Source organism: Muntiacus reevesi, chromosome 8, assembly GCF_963930625.1.
Source record: "Muntiacus reevesi chromosome 8, mMunRee1.1, whole genome shotgun sequence".
In the NCBI taxonomy this organism is placed as follows: Eukaryota; Metazoa; Chordata; class Mammalia; order Artiodactyla; family Cervidae; genus Muntiacus; species Muntiacus reevesi.
In genome coordinates, this window is record NC_089256.1 from 6,333,607 (window position 1) to 6,350,558 (window position 16,952).

General features: G+C 41.2%; 1 pseudogene; it reads left to right on the plus strand.

Moving 5' to 3' along the window:
* The first annotated feature begins 2,120 nt into the window (after window positions 1-2,120).
* LOC136173552 (heterogeneous nuclear ribonucleoprotein Q pseudogene) lies at window positions 2,121-4,675 on the plus strand (annotated as a pseudogene).
* The last annotated feature ends 12,277 nt before the right edge of the window (window positions 4,676-16,952 follow it).

Below are 16,952 nucleotides of genomic sequence, written 5' to 3' on the forward strand. Positions count from 1 at the left end.
GTATCTGTTCTACTCTTAAAAGGTCACCTCTGGGGCTAACTGCTAGGAGTTACTAGAGGCTCTCAGAGAGCAGGATGGAGACCTTAGCACAGTCTTGTCTCATTTTAAGAAAATGCAAATTTTGCTAATTTTAAGCAGACCGAAAAGTCTCCCATTCTGTGCAGATTTTGAAATAATACGAATCTCCTTCCTCAATCTAAAAAATTCTTTTTGAGAATTGTGTAATTTCGGGAGTTTTCTGTTGGTCTAGTGGTTAGGATTCAGCACTTTCACTGCAGAGGCCTGGGTTCAATCCCTGGTCGGGGAACTGAGATTCCTGCAAGCCACAGAATACTCCCCTCTCCAACTCCGCCCCCCCCCCCCTTCCCCGCCAAAAAGTGTGTAATTTCTACAGACAGGCTCAATGGACTGCAAACATCACTTACTATTGTGCCACATGGTGGCACTGCTGCACCTAGTAAATAAAAACATCCACTATCCTTCGTTAGGAAGATCACCCGGAGAAGGAAATGGCAACCCACTCCAATATTCTTGCCTGGAGAATACCATGGAGAGAGAAGCCTGGTGGGCTACAGTCTACAGGGTGGCAAAGAGTCGGTCATGACTGAGCATACACGCACACACACACACTCTCACACTATTCTTCATGTGTTCTGTGAACATACATGGAACTTCTCTCAGTGGTCTTGGTGCGCAATTAAAAATCCTCCTAACATCCTGTCACTGTCAACCAAGCTTTCATTGAACAATTGTGCTAGCTTTGGTGCTGAAAAAAAAATATGTGCTAACAAAATGTAGCGGGGGAAGTTAAACCGGACAAAACCATGGTATTCTGTGATGTTCATCAAGGAGGGAGGAGTTCACAAAATCTAAGAGAGAACAAAAATCTATTAGAGATGACATTAGATGTAATATCTTTTCAGTTCAACTTGTGCTGCTTCTCAAGGAGGGCAGGAATGGGGCTGAATCCTAGCCCCTATTACTGTGCCTGGCACCTATAAGCAAACAATGAACATTTATTGAATAAGTGAACATGGAAGATGGTACCTCATGCTCTCAAATATATACCCTCTTGCCCTACACAGAGACGAACAAAAAAGTTGCTGACACCAAATTCCAAAATCTCAGCTGAGAGTTTCTTAGTATTCCAACTCAAGTTAGCTGCTCAGTCTTGGTCTAAGCAGCTGCATCCAGGGAAATAGAGCCACATGATACACATGGCTCCCAGAGGCTTACGGTGGGATGAATGAAGTCTTCAGGTCAAGGGTCGGAGCAGAGAGCCAAAACTAACTGCAGAGTATATGAATAATTGATCTTAGACATATACACAATTATTTTTTTCAGATGTTTGGAGATGCAACAGTGATTTATAGGATACAGTTTGATTTATTGTGGAAAAATACACATAACATGCAATTTGCCATTTTAACCATTTTCAGTGTACAGTTTAGTGGCACTAAATACAATCACATTGTTGTACAAATTCACACCACCATCCATCTCCAGAATTTCTTCATCTTCCCAAACAGAAACTATGCCCATTCAACACTAACTTCCCACCTCTCCTCCCGCCAGCCCCAGAAAGCTACCATTCTATTTTATGTGTCTATAAATTTTTTAAATTAGTTATTAATTTATTTTTGGTTGCACTGGGTCTTCATTGCCTTGCATGGGCTTTCTTTAGTTGTGAAGAGCTGGGGCTACTCTCTAGCCTCAGTGTGTGGGCTTCTCATTGCAGTGGCTTCTCTTGTTGCAGAGCCCAGCTCTATGCTCTAGGGTGTGTAGACTCAGTAGTTAGGGTACACGGGCTTAGTTGCTCACTGCATGTGGAATCTTCCCAGACCAGGGGCCGAACCTGTGTCACCTGCATTGGTAGGCAGATTCTCATCCACTGTAGCACCAGGGGAGTCTTATCTCTCTAAATCTGACTACTCTAAATATTTCATAGAAGTGAAATCATATGGCATTGGTCCCTTCATGACTGGCTTATTTCACTTAGCTTATCTTCTGTGCTATAGCTATGATGTAGCATGTGTCAGAATTTCCTTCCTTTTTAAGGCTGAATAATAGTCCCTTGTATGTCTATAGCACAGTTTATCTGTTCATCCTTTGATAAACATATGGGTTACTTCCAGCTTTTGGCTATTGTGAATCATGCTGCCACGAACAATGTCAGAGCGTTCCTGAGTTCACAACAGCTCCTTGTCAGTATCCCTGCTCTCACTCAGCGGTCTGCAAGGTGCACCTACTATGAAGTGGGATCAGCAGGAAGACTGGCAGTGTGGGTACCCTCATGTTTGACATCTTTTTGAATCTTAGGAGTGTGTTCAGAGGAAAGGAATCAGTGTGGCGGCACACCTGGAAATCAACTCCTGGGAAGAAGGAATGAATAAAGTCATTGGCCTGGAGCAGAGCAGACTGAAGGAAGCTAAGGGAGCCATCCACAAGGAGCAAAGACTTTTCCCCTGTTGCTCCGATTTCTGATTTCAACTCAATATATGAAATACTTTTTAACCTCTAGAGCTGTTTACTAATGGAATAATCTACCTTAATAGAATAAGTATTCCCCTATGAAAACACACAGAGAGAAGTTGATTGTAGAAGGGATTCCAGAACTTGGAAGGGAATTGGAGGAGAGCCGTATCTGGGTTCTAAGACTTCTTGACCCCAACATTCCCTGTCTTTCTAATGCTTGAAATATCCATAGAAAAGACCAAAATGGCCAGAAAGTATAACATTTCCAAAGTAAATAATTATTTAGTATAAACTCTACTTGATATTCATGAATGCCATGTCCTCAAATGAGGCTGAAGTCTAAGAAATTAACTGCTGAGTGATCCACACAAATATCAGAGAGGGAGGTGTTACCTAAGATTGTAGTGACAAGAGCCAGAAATGATCAGCAGGTGCACTGTGGCCTAAACTCAAGAGTCCTTAATCTTGTTTACATATTATATTAGGACAATACCCCGGTAAATCCAAATCAAATTATACAATGTTCTACTGTTAGTTACTAAAAATTAATGGCTCCAATTTGTTTCTCTTATTAGACTTTGATTTTTGTTTTTCTCCTACGATTTCCCTTTTGTTCATTTAAACTTGTGAACAATGCCTTAAGAAGCTGTGGAGAAGTAGATGATTCTTCTGCTTTGGGGTTGGGATGGCCATTTGGCCATAGTTATCAAAATGTGAAGGGAACATACCCTTTGACCCAGCAATTCCACTTGTAGGAGTATATTTCCCTCCATATGAGAAATCACTGCAGTAAAGAATATGTGCAGGGCTTCCCTGGTGGTCCAGTGGTTAAGAATCTGCCTTGCAGTGCGTGGGAAATGCCGGTTTGATCTTTGGTTCCTTTGATCCTTGGCCCCAGAAGATCCCACATGCCTTGGAGCAGCTAAGCCCATGCTCCACAATAAGAGAAGCCACTGCAATAAGCCCACACACCCCAGCTAGAAAGTGGCTGCTGGTTGCCGCAGCTGGAGCTAGCCAACACTCAACAATGAAGACCAGATGACAAGAAAAAAAACAGAGGCTTTTGTGTCCTTGAATATGAAGATCACAAAACAGCTGCCCAGGCAAGACGTAGGTTAATGAGTGGTAAAGTAAAGGTCTGGGGAAATGTTGGAGCTGTTGAATGGGCTGATCCTATAGAAGATCCCGATCCTGAGGTTATGGCAAAGGTAAAAGTGCTGTTTGTATGCAACCTGGCTGATACTGTAACAGAAGAGATTTTAGAAAAGGCATTTGGTCAGTTTGGGAAACTGGAAGGAGTGAAGAAATTAAAAGATTATGCTTTCATTCATTTTGATGAACGAGATGGTGCTGTCAAGGCTGTGGAAGAAATGAATGGCAAAGACTTGGAAGGAGAAAATATTAAAATTGTTTTTGCTAAGCCACCAGATCAGAAAAGGAAAGAAAGAAAAGCTCAGAGGCAAGCTGCAAAGAATCAAATGTATGATGATTACTACTATTATGGTCTACCTCATATGCCCCCTCCAACAAGAGGCCGAGGGCGTAGAGGTAGAGGTGGTTATGGATACCCTCCCGATTATTATGGATATGAAGATTATTACGATTACTGTGGCTATGACTACCATAACTATCGAGGTGGCTGTGAAGACCCTTACTATGGCTACGAAGATTTCCAGGTCGGCGCTAGACGAAGGTGTGGTAGAGCAGCGAGGGGGGCAGCTCTGTCCCGAGCCCGCGGGGCTGCTGCTCCCCATGGCAGAGCCGCTTACTCTCAGAGAGGAGGCCCCAGATCAGCAAGAGGCTCTGGTGATGCGAGAGGATGTGCCAGCAACAAAGAGGCCACGGGGGAAAAGGGGTTGAGGCCGGTCCTGACCTGTTACAATGAAGACTGACTTGCTATGTGGGATTACACCAGAAGCTTGCAGTGGAGTAATGGTAAGGAAATCAAGCAACCTTAAATATCTCGGCTGTATAGGAGCATATTCTATTGCAGAAGACCTTCCTATGAAGATCATGGAATCAAATACAGGACATTGAACTAATACTTGGACTTTGATATGAATTTCTTTAACAATTTTCTCTGCAGTGCAAGTTATTAAACTAAAGCTACTCTATTTTCCAAATGTGTTCCAACAGAAATTCTTCATAACTTCTAGCATGGTATCTTAATAAAGAATAAAGTTCTTCTCTTTAAAAAAAAAAAAAAAACAACTTTGGTTTCCTTCTTATCCTTCTTGAGTTTTCTAGCTCTTGTCACCTATTTGCTCAGATGAAGTCAGCTGCCACGCTCTGAGGAGCCCAGTGGAGAGGCCCATGAGGTAAGAAGCTGAGGGAGGCCTCAAGCAAAAAACCAGTGAAGAAATGAGGCCATCAGTCTAACAGCCTGTGAGGAACTAAATCCTGCCAGCAAAGCCTTGAGGGAACTTGACAGCAGATAGTCCAGAGTGGAGCTATGAGGTGACTGCATTCTCAGCTGACAGCTTGATGGCATCTTTGTAACAGACCCTGAGCCTGGAGGGCCCGACTAGGCCACTGGGACTCCTGATCACAGGAAATATGTGATAATAAATGTTTGTTGTTTTAAGCCACTAAGTTTTGGGGTAACTTGTTACACAGCAGTAGATAGCTAATACCAAATGCATGTTTGTTTATGCATGTATTTCTTTTTAAAAAACTAAATAAAAGTATCTACTTTATTTTTGTTTGATTTTTAAAATTTATTTTTAATTGGAATATAATTGTTTTATATTGTGTTGGTTTCTGCCATACATCAACATGAGTCAGTCATAGGCATACATATGTTCCCTCCCTTCTGAACCTCCCTCTCACCTCCCACCCTATCCCAACCTTCTAGGTTTTCACAGAGCACTGGATTTGAGCTCCCTGCAACATACAGCAAATTTCTACTACCTATCTAATTTTACATCTGGTAATGTATATTTTTTAAACCCTGGCCACTGTGCTTGCCACCAGGGAAAGAAATTTAAGATTCTAGGGTGGGAGAAAACTTACTTTTTAATATAGACTCTTTTGTTTTATCTCAGTCTATTGTTTATTCAACAAAGAGGCAAATAATAACATTTAATATTCTCCAATGAACAATCATTCTGTTGCAGGAAGGGGGACCCCTTCCAGGACCCGAAACTGGGCTCTTGTCTAACACTCGGAAATGAATTGTCCGAGGAGACACATGCTGACAAAGCAAGAGATTTTATTGGGAAAGGGCACCCGGGTGGAGAGCAGGAGGGTAAGGGAACCCAGGAGAACTGCTCTGCCACGTGGCTTGCAGTCTTGGGTTTTATGGTGATGGGATTCATTTCCGGGTAGTCTTTGGCCAATCATTTTAATTCAGAGTCTTTCCTGGTGGCGCACGCATCGCTCAGCCAAGGTGGATGCTAGCAAGAGGGATTCTGGGAAGTGCACGGACAGGTAGTGTCTCTTTTCGATCTTTCCCAAACTCTTGCGGCTGGTGGTGGCTTATTAGTTCCGTATTCCTTATCAGGATCTCCTGCCATAAAACGACTCATGCAAATGGTTACTATGGTGCCTGGCCAGGGTGGGCGGTTTCAATCAGTGTGCTTCCCCTAACAACTCCCCCCTGAGAGACTTCACACTCAAGATGCTTCTTGGGAATTGGGGCGGAGGTCTCTTTTTTCTGTAACTTCTTCCTGCTGTGCCTGGGCGTAGGCCTGCCTAGCAGAGCAGAAGTCTCTCTCTACCTGATCTAAGTTGGGGTGTTTTATATCTGAAACCAGCTTTTACTCTTGTAATAACAGCGACTTAGTTTGAAACTGTCATCCCCTCTCAGAGGTAAAATAGACAGGGGCCAAACAGGAGACCTAACAGGATGGTCATCACTGGTCCCCAGAAACAGGAGGCACCGCTTGGATGATTGGCTGGTGGTCAAGCAACAGAGCTGTGTTCTAAGAATCTTATGTTTAGTCTGAAGTTACCATCTTCCACCTGGGTGGGGGCTCTAGTTCTATAGAAGAACTCAAAAGACATTGTTATGCTTTTTTTTTTTTTTTTTTTGAGTAGGAACCAGGACCCGTCTCAAGGCTGTACCACCATTTGATTGTTTCCCCTCTGTTTCTATATTTTTTTTCTTTCAAAGGGTGTTTGAATCTACCCTTTGGAACTCAGGGAAGGTCAAGGAGGCTGAATAAAGCCTATATTTTACAGTACAGCAGATCTGTACTCCAGAGTCGCCACCCCGCAGAGTCCTGTTCAGTTTTATTTAGGCAACAGGGCAACTATGACTGTGATAACTTTTTGTCAAAATGGGGCATAGGATCGCCTCAGCTTGGAGAAGAGACACTGAATTGGAAGTATTCCTGAGTTCTAAGTCTTAGATCTGAGTCTTGTATGATTAAAATTTCAATCTCTTGGTCTGCCATTTTGTTGTAACATACCCAGTTAGTAGTAGCTGGAGAAGGGATAACTGGAGTTTTAATAGACAAAGTAAATCTCTTTCTTTTAGAAGAATGGGCCTGAAATCTAGTCTGGACCTGGCACTTCAGGGAGACTTGTAGCCAGGTGGCCAGTTGCCTAGTTTTATAAAAAGTAAGATAGAAGTTACTAGCTTCCAGCAGACACTTTTGAGAATGGTAGCATCTAAGCCTGACACGACTCAGAAAACTCAAGTGTTTAGCAATACAATGTCTAATCTGAAATTATACCCATAGTAACACCTGGTTATTTCCCAGGATGTCTGAACCATAGCTGAGTACTCTATTTTGACTTTTAATTGTAAAATTTTTCTTTAATAGCCAAAGCAGATGGCACCATTAATGATGTCAGTGTTTCTCTAGGTATGAGAAGATGCAAGAATTGGGACTCATAAAATCTCTTGAAAAGATCTAACTATCTGAAGGCCTGTTCTGCCAGTTTTTCCCAGAGCACGGAGCGCCTCATTCCTTATCTTCACCCTGAACTCCTTTCAGGGCCGTTGAAAGTCAGCAGTTGCAGTGGCCATGATATAATCACTGTAGATGTAGATGGCAAGTGTCAATCTTCAGTTGGCAAAGCCCCTTTTTGCTCACAAACTTGACGACGACTTTGAGGGGGGCATTTTATGACCTTTTTATCCCATGGTGCTGAGAATGTCCATTCTCAGGTTTGGCAAAGATTTTGTCGACCGGCTTTTCAATGTGCTGTTACTGGATTAGGCCATAAAACAGTATCTAAAATTTTTTGGACCACCTGTCTTACTAGCCTCTTGGTCCAGGAAAACATTCCCTCTTGTTGCTTTTTCTCATATCTAGAGTTACACTGTCATCATCATCGATTTCATAAGGAACTATATATTATTTTATCAGAGGCCTCAGTCACACATTTGGCAGTGTAAGAAACAGCAATTTTGTAAAACAGGTGAAATACAAAGAACATAGCCAGCAGTATTAGTAAAGTCACGAGTAAGACTTAAGAGCTTCCATTAGATGTAGCCCAGTATATCCCAGGTCGTCTGACTTAGTCTACTCTGTACGAATCTTTATCTTTCAGGGAAATTATACATTGGCACCACCATCTATAAGGCACATAGCCCAGTTTTTTTAGTGTTACTAGACTGATTATCCTTAGTATGATTTAATTGTTTTTAACACAGAGGAGACTTTAAACCTAAATTACCATAGCTTAGTGTTATCTATATAAATCTATCTCATAATTGTGGGAGACTTTTTTCTCCTTTGCTAAAACTTTTTTTTGTTGCTCTGATTGAGCTTGAGGAATAGAAAAAGGCTCAAATTTATGGCCAGAGTCAGAGTAGGCATTATTAATTGGCCCAGTGAGGGGATCTCGTCTGGTAGTATCACAGTGACCTGAATATGACTATAATTTTCTTTTTTTTTTAAGTAAATTTCCTCAGGGCCAACCAATTAGAGTCTTGTAGTAGAGAAATTTACCAAGGTAACCCAGAACTAGATACAGGTAATTGGCCACAAACCCAACAATTGGATTGATTTTTAAAACTAGCATAGGATCAGGCCTATGATAGAAAAGCATTTGATTTATATGCAAAGGTCTAAGAAGTCAAGAAAACATTATAAATGATCATATGAATCAGGTCCAGCATCTTGGACAAGCTGCCTACCTCTGATGTCGTTGTCGTCTCATCCTGGTGTACTGTAGTTTCTCTTGTTTGAGCATCATTTTAAGGTGAGATCAGGTCAGCTGTCTTCTCTATAGACCAATCCAGTGTACGGGCCTTTGGAAGTGGGAATTAATCTAAGAGTTAATTTTCTTTAGTTTCATTGTGCAAGAGCTAGTTAAGAGTACCTGATAAAAAGTCCTTCCATCCAGGTTGGAGACAGTCCCTTAAATTATGTCTTTTTCCAGTCCTGGTTGCAGGTCATGAGGCATCTAATCTTCATCCAAAGATAGATTATTGAGGTAAGCTTCAGAAACAAACTTAGGGTGTTCTTTAAGAATTTAATTAAATTTTGCATTAATATCATATAACAGCAAAGAACTATCTAAGAAATGAGTCTTACTACATGCAGATCTCCATGAACAAACTGGGATTTAACATTTTTTTTAAATATCTTTTTCCCCAAAGTTACCCTCATTTTTATCAAATATAACCAAATTAAGGCTATTTTGTTTGCAAAATAGGTCTATTCTCACTAATTTTGGTCTGATGATTTATATAATCATAATTGATTATAGACTTTTTATTTTGCTGAAACACCTATAGAATCTCAGACTGAACTTTTATTTTTTTTTTTTTCTTTTTTTTTTTTTTTTTTTCAGACTGAACTTTTAATATAAAACAGGGCTGGGAAACTCACACCAAAGGCTTATCACAGATTTTGAATAACAAATCTAGGTGAACTCTTCTCTTTTTAAGGTCTCAAAAATTCCTTGAGATTTTTGTACCTGTTAGTGAGATAACCTTTTTAGCTCATTTGATAAACTTACTGGAAACTTAAAGAGTTTCAAATTTCTGGAGGAGTCAGATAGAGAGAAAATATAATTGTTTTGTTCATAATGTATAATTTTACCAAATTATTTTCATAATTAGTTTGAGAGGAATGTTTTCCTTACTCTCAGAAAACACAAGATTTAAACCTGTAATTTTTCAGATAGAAACCATAAAAATTATAAGCATATTCGCTGGTTCATTTAGTTCTTTGTTAACTTTTGTGAAGTCATCAGGTTTCTCATTAGAACACCAAGACATATCAAAATGTTAAGAACTCCATATAATTTCTAGGATATCTGTATTAGTAATTTTACCATACATTATAACATGAGCAGATTTATTGCTCATTTGATAATGTTTTTCATGTAATTTAACCAACCAAATAAACACAGTTTAATATCTCTCTTTGGGATGTTTCAGGGGCCCTCTGAAGCACCCCAAAGTTAGCTAGAGGTCAAAGGAACTTTAAAAGAATTCGATTTAGGAATTTTTATCAAAAAGATCTATTAAAAGCGTTTAGAACATTTGGTCAGATTTAGTCAATGTTGATGGCTGTATCATTTAGCTTGTTGATATGTCACAATGGGCATAAATACCAAGGCTCAAGGTCTAGTGAAAGTCAGCTCTGCCATCTTGGACCTAACTGGCTCTAAGCAGTTTTTTTACAACCATGTCATTCCTAACAAAATCCACTTATCTAACTAATTGTAATCCAATTTTAGAAAATCCTGATTATGCATAACTCTTTTTAATACTTTTTCATACTTTTTACTGAAAGCATACTTCCTGCTTTCCTTTAGCAACCAAGAGCTAACTTTTATATTAGCATTTTATAGATTGGTGAGCATAAATACCAGTGATAAATTCTAAAACCCTTGCTTTCTTAAAACATTTTAGGATGGCATCAAACATTATTCATTTATGGTCCCAAATCTCTTTAGTTTTTCTGTAAAAGAAAATCAGTGTTTAGTAGTAAATGTTTCAAAATCTTATTTCATTTGGAAATGACCTAATTATTTAATAGACTTCCAATACTTGGTTTAGCACAACCCTTAGAAATTCAAGTTACGCCAATCTGGGGAGACTATTGTAGACAGATATTCTTAAAGAATACAAACTCATATCTCATTTACATTTTTTTAGAAGTTTCTTCACTCGAGGTAATTTCCTTGTTGACAAACTTGTAACAGATATAATATTTAACTTATGTTAAACCTAGGTTTAATCTTCTTCTTGATGTTAATTACTCTAAGACATGTCTATATTAGATAGGTCAACAAACAAACATTAATATCAGATATTTAATACTGAATATTTCCCAGTTCACCTGAACCTGGAATTTATTGTTTAATTTAGAATTATTTGATTTGTAAGCGCTTACCTTTTTTAAGCCAATTAAATAGAGCTCATTTACAAATTAACCTAAAAAATGTTACCCAGAGACAAAAACATACCAAGACATATTTAGACAGACACACTGCAAGATCTAGCTTCATTTTGGAAGTTTGGTCATGAATTAGATATTACAATATAAAATTTAAATAACATTTTAAAAGGCTTTTTTCCTTTTTCTCTCAGTCTCAGGAGTTAGAGATGGTCTAGATAAGTGTTCCTGAGAGCCCTGGTCTCAAGGCACAGGGAAAGAAAATCAAGTTTTAACAAAATGGTGGCAGGTCTAAATGGTGGCCAGACAAAGCAAAATGGCCGTCACAAATCACAACACAGAACAGAGTTAAAACACACACATATAAACCTGGCAGTCCTCATCAGACACTCCCTTAAATACAAGAATGCAGTCTCTCAGAAAACCTTCTATAGAGACACAGAACTTCAGATGTCTTCAAAGATTTCAAAGGGAGGAAAGGAAGCCAGGTTGAAAGAAGAAGGAGGAGGAGGCGGGAAAGGGGGGCAAAAGGGGTGGCCTTACAGACGTCTCCTGCCACCTGCAGACACCCAGGCGTTACGGGACTTTTCCCTGGGCTTCCAGAGAAGGGAGGACTGGAACTCGGCCCTACCAGAAACCAGACCAGAATTCGAGTTCTCTGCCAAGAGGAGGTGATCAGTCTCCAATCCACAGCTCAGGCTGAGGCCCTTCGACCAGATTCCTGCGTCCAGGACCGGGGGACTAGAAAAACGGGAAGGATAGGAAGGGCTAAGGAGAGGAAAGAGAGAGGGAAGGGGAGGGAGGTCAATAAAATCTCTTGTTCCTTACCGTTCGGGGCACTCTGGCCAGTTGTCCGCGTCAGGAGGAGACCAGGGACAAAAGGGTCCCAATTGCGGCCGCTGGGTCTGGTCCATTGGCAGGCAAGCTGGCGCCTGAGTACCTCGAGTGGTCAGGATGTCAGTCTCAGCGAAGAAGATGTCCCTTCGTGGTCGCCATTTGTTGCAGGAAGGGGGACCCCTTCCAGGGCCCGAAACTGGGCTCTTGTCTAACACTCGGAAATGAATTGTCCGAGGAGACACATGCTGACAAAGCAAGAGATTTTATTGGGAAAGGGCACCCGGGTGGAGAGCAGGAGGGTGAGGGAACCCAGGAGAACTGCTCTGCCACGTGGCTTGCAGTCTTGGGTTTTATGGTGATGGGATTTATTTCCGGGTAGTCTTTGGCCAATCATTTTAGTTCAGAGTCTTTCCTGGTGGCGCACGCAGCGCTCAGCCAAGGTGGATGCTAGCAAGAGGGATTCTGGGAAGTGCACGGACAGGTAGTGTCTCTTTTCGATCTTTCCCAAACTCTTGCGGCTGGTGGTGGCTTATTAGTTCCGTATTCCTTATCAGGATCTCTTGCCATAAAACGACTCATGCAAATGGTTACTATGGTGCCTGGCCAGGGTGGGCGGTTTCAATCAGTGTGCTTCCCCTAACAACTCCAAAGGCCCATTTCTAAAATTCTCAAATGAAGTTTTATTTTCTGTATCTACATAGGTTAGCTAACTCACTCACAAAGAAGCTTTTTCATACTTCAACTGGAGCACATATTATATCACTTCACACACACAGAAAAGGAGACTCTTTCCTTCACCTCTTTGGGGGAAAAGGAAAATGCCTTCTTCTCAGTCCCATTCTCTGTGGCCTGATAACTCTGTGCTCCGGCCACCCCACGGGGCCCAACTCCCCCAGGGCCCTTGTTTCCACCTCTGTCTCTTAACTCACACCTCCTCTCAACTTGGAATTCTGCTCCTCCAACCCACCCTCCCCACTCGCAGCTAATTCTTGTGTGTGTGTGTGTAATAAAGTTTTATTAAAGTATAAAGGAGATAGAGAAAGCTTCTGACATAGGCATCAGAAGGGGGCAAAAGAGTACCCCTTTGCTAGTGTCAGCAATGGAGTTATATACTCTCCAGTGAATCCAAAGAATGTCTGGAGGTTGCAAAGACCTCACCAGACCCACTCCCATAATTTACATTTTAAGATAACAGAGTTGGCCAGGTTTAATCCAAAGGCTGTCCTCAGGCAGGATACATCCTTATAAAGACCAGACCCACTCCCATAATTTACATTTTAAGATAACAGAGTTGGCCAGAGGGTTTAATCCAGAGGTTGTCCTCAGGCAGGATACATCCTTGTAAAGACCAGACCCACTCCCATAATTTACATTTTAAGATAACAGGATTAGCCAGAGGGTTTAATCCAGAGATTGTCCTCAGGCAGGATACATCCTTGTAAAGACCAGACCCACTCCCATAATTTGCATTTTAAGATAACAGTATTAGCCAGAGGGTTTAATCCAAGGACTGTGCTCAGGCAGCATACATTATTGTTATATAATCCTAAGGAATGTAGAGGAAAAAAGTAAAAAAGTTTGTCCTTTCTTCCTCCGTGAATATCCCAGACCTCTCTTTCCTTGGGGACCCCTCGACTTCTTATCAACCTGCCTAGGAAATGACTCTCTCACTCCCCCCTTTTCTTTTAGGAGAATTATGTTGCCTAGGGAAAAGGGGGCGTCGTTCTCATTCCATAACTGCTTCCGAGCTGACAAGGGGCGTTGTCCCTAAATTGGTGAGGCAACATATTCGCCTAATCCTCATAGTGAGGATGTCTGATCCAGGGGCTCCAAGTAATAGTTGGAGGAGGCTGTGGCACTCATAGGAGCTCGGACCGCTATTTGTAAACTAAAAGCTTTTAGACGGTTAGAAAACCCCATTATACAGTTACAAATGTAAGGCAGAATAGTCATTAAACCAAGTTAAAATCAAAATGAAAAGTCACATTATGTCCATAGTTACATCAGTCCATCTTAAGGTTGGTAGATGTCATCAGTTTAAGAAGAGGTATCACATGCGATTGTTGAAGGTATTTGCAGACTTGGAGAAAGTCCTTTCCTTGAGATATCCACCATGGAATGCCTTCCACTGATGAAGAGGGGAGTGCTCCGCAGACCCAGCAGTTAGACCGATTGTGGAATGCAGCATAGGAGTGAGCCCAGGACAGGAAGGCGTTGTCTTGAGGATCAAACAGCAGACTCAGGATTTCTGGAGTCAGCAGAAGTAGACTCACATAGATTATCAGGCCCATCTTGTCCTGAAGGATCCCGGACGAGCCCCCAAGATGAAAGGTTGTTGTTGAACGATAAGATGCGGGATTCTTAGCCTCCGGAGGAGACGAATTCAATCCGGGGCCAGAGACGAGGCTGGATCGCTCAGAGCTTTTGTGTAATAAAGTTTTATTGAAGTATAAAGGAGATAGAGAAAGCTTCTGACATAGGCATCAGATGGGGGCAAAAGAGTACCTCCCCAGCTAATTCTGACCCCTAATTCTAGGCTCTTCCTCTGACACCTCAGCCCACTCCTGCCCCAACCCCCCTTAGCAATTCTGTTCCTGGATATGCATCCCAGATAAGTGGGTCTCTCCTTCCTTTGAGCTAGCCATGTGCTTTAAACTTAGTCCCAGACAGAGGTCTGCACCCACCGTCACGTCATTTTTCTGTGTTCCCTATTAGACAGCAAGCTCCTTGCAGATAAGAGAGGATGGGATAGAAGGCAGACATATGGGACCATGGTATGACACACCCTGTTCACTCCCCCAATCCCTACCCGGAGTAGAGGCAGCAGATGTGGGAGCCCATACAGGGGTCACATTCTTGACTTAAAGTCACAAGAGATAATTGAGGATTTATACTTACATTATCTTAGGAAGCATGTGTAAGATACCTTTATGGTCCCAAAATATATACACCCATAAAGATTTATAACAGTCGACCATAAAGAAGGCTGAGTGCTGAAAAATTGATGCTTTTGAATTGTGGTGCTGGAGAAGACTCTTGAGAGTCCCTTGGACTGCAAGGAGATCAAACCAGTCAATCCTAAAGAAAAATCAGCCCTGAATATTCTTTGGAAGGACTGATGCTGAAGCTAAAGCTTCAATACTTTGGCCACCTGATGCAAAGGGCTGACTCACTGTAAAAGATCCCGATGCTGGGAAAGATTGAGGGCAAGAGGAGAAGGGGAGCAGCAGAGGATGAGATGGTTAGACAGCATCACCAACTCAGTGGACACGAATCTGAGCAAACTCCTGGAGATAGTGAAGGACAGGGAAACCTGGTGTGCTGCAGTTCTTGGGGTCTCAAAGAGTTGGTCACAACTACCAGGAATCTCATCACTTGTCATAAGGAAATTTAATTATTTCATTCATCAAGAAGCTCAGAGGCAAGACTCTCCCAGAATTTGTTAATTTAGCAGCCCAGTTTCATCAAGGGCCCACATTCTTTCCATCTCTCTGCTCTGCCATCTTCAGGGGGGTCAGCCTGTTCCTCAGGCTAATTTCCCTCACAGTCACAAAATGGCTACCACAGCTCCCAACATCACACCAGAGGAAGAAGTGTTCCTCTCTTCCAGAAAGCTTATATATCATTTTTTTAAGACTAAGAAAAAGGCTTCCTAGACATCATCCCATCAGACTTTTTCTTCATGTCTTATTTGTCAGAAATGAGTTGATGCCTAAACCAACTGATGGCAAAGAGAGTAGGATGACCATGATGGGTTTACATGGAGCACCTGGCTGATTAGGGTGTATATTATCTGAGTAAAATCTGGGTTCTGCTAAAAAGAAGGAATAGAGTGGGTAATAACAACACTGTCTCCTATATTGTGAGGTCCTAGGCTTCTGACTTTTAAACTATTGAGCTAAATTGCATATATTATAATTAGAAAACACTACATCATTCCCAGCACCTGGAGATTTATTTTTTAAATTATTATATATGTGACCTAAATCTAGCTTACAACATGGATTTTTAAAACTTTGAGCTTTAATAATACTGTGTGAAAAAAATGAGGCAATTAAACCCAGGAACATGCTAGTGTTTGCCAAGAGGCTGAGTTGATAATTTTTTTACCTTTTCCCAATTGGTCAGGACTCTTCATTGGGCTTAAAGAACAATCAGACCAGGAGCTAATATACTGGGCATGTAGTAGAAAGGAAAACACACGCTCTCAAGCTAAACTGACTTAGTTTAAAATCCTAGTTTCACCATTTAACAGTACATGAACTTTGGGCATTGAAATTAGATTTTCCGGGCCTCTGTTTCTTTATGTGTAAAATATAGATAATAATACTGACCTAGATCATCACAATCATGGTATTAAATGTCACCTCCAAAAGTTAAAAGAATAAACAAATAATAATACTGGCCTTGAAGCATTCTGAAAGAATTAAGTGAAAATCTGGACTGGAATCACATGACAGTGCATAAAGAATAAGAATAAAACATCAGACCTCTTGTCATCGTAAAAGCAAGCAAACAAACAAAAACAGTGTGCTCATGGCACAAGAACTGAGTCTGGCCAGTGGATTAGAGGAGCTAATGCAGGGCCCGTTGCCCATGAACTTAATACGCAGCCAAGGTGTCAGCACTGCTCAATGGGGGAAGGAATGATTGCTCAACAGATGGTGTTAGGAAAACTGACTCATTATGAGGAACAAGAAAATCCAATTTGGCTCATGGGACTGGGATGGAAAATGCCCTTCTCGCCTCTCAAACTGGCAGAGTGGCTTCAAGATGAATGGAGGTTCTAATTGTCTGAGAGAGAGCTCTAAAATTAATGGAGGAAATTGCAGTAGGGAATCTTTGTGAACTTAGGAGTTACTAATAAAAAGCATTTCTTAAAACTTAACAAAGACAAATATTCTATGATATCACCTATATGTGGAAGCTAAAATACACAACAAACTAGTCGATATAACAAAACAGAAACAGACTCAGATATGGAGAACATACCAGTGGTTACCACTGTGCAGGGAGGGGCAATTGGGGGTTAAGAGGGACAAACCATTATGTATAAAATAAGCTACAAGGATATAATGTATAGCACAGAGCAGATAGCCAATATATATATATTATATATGTAATATATATATTCACGACTGAAGTGACACATACTCAGGAGTGGAACTGTCAGACATGACTGAGCACACACGCATGAAAAGTGAGTGTTAAATTGCTCAGTCGGGTCTGACTCTTTGCGATACCATGGACTGTAGCCCGCCAGTCTCCTCTGTCCATGGCATTTTCCAGGCAAGAACACTGGAGTGGGTAGCCATTCCCTTCTCCAGCCGATCT